Genomic DNA, 988 nt, shown 5'->3' on the forward strand with positions numbered 1-988 from the left:
GGTCATGTCAAGGCCTAAAAGGCATAGGATTTAGTCTAAACTAAGTTTCGAAAGGTCATTGCAACTAAACAGACGGCAGTGGTTTTCTTTGGACATTTATTTCGCGTCTATCACTCCTCTGTCCACCTTTCTCAGAGTACAGGAAGTCGGAAAAGCCACGGCTGACCAGCAAGACAAACTTGTCTATAATATTATATTTATCTATCTTTTCATCTCTATATATTCATACAAACACGTTTGTTTGTTCTACCTTTTTCTTGGATGGCTGAAGATGGATTTACCGCCCAGTAATGATTCATTTAGCCTCGTGCTTAGATCTTTCTCTACTCGAAAGTGCTTTCAAATGCAAATGCTAGGCGTCATCAACACCTCACAAAGGCTCCCTTTCTACCCGGCGAGTCATAATGTGGGTAGGAGTAAGGTAGGGGGAGGGAAAAGGTGGGGAGAGGAGGGTGACTTATGCAAAGTGTTAGTCGTATAGTTTGTCTTTTTATTTAGTTCAGGCTGTGAGCTAAAGGAGATTTAATTTCTTAATGTTGTATTACACTAACTTCATTGCATTATATGAAAAAGGCTTGAGACAAATGCATGAGCGGGCATGTCAGTCAACGTAAACAGCGGCCACCGATGAAGACGAAGGCAAACATCAATTTCACTTGACAAACTATAATTCATATGGCTAAATCGATAAGGAGGCTTGAGGCAGTAATTGAAGTTACTGGACATGAATATATGAGGCATTTGAGCTGAATATGATTTATTTCCTCATATGATAGTCTGTAAGGGATGGCGGTCTGCTGATCATCCATGTACACAGACGTCAAAAATTAGTCCTCACGAAAGCGTACACACTTCGGGCTCTCTGGCAGGTTCAACTTACCAGAATGAAGATCGTCAGGAGTGATAGTTCCAGCCAATGGAATTGTTTGCCGGTAGTTTGATCGTTTCTTCTGGCGTTATTTTTGTCTGCTGGGCTCCGAACGTGAAG

Source organism: Penaeus monodon, chromosome 25 (genome assembly GCF_015228065.2).
Source record: "Penaeus monodon isolate SGIC_2016 chromosome 25, NSTDA_Pmon_1, whole genome shotgun sequence".
NCBI classification, from domain to species: Eukaryota; Metazoa; Arthropoda; class Malacostraca; order Decapoda; family Penaeidae; genus Penaeus; species Penaeus monodon.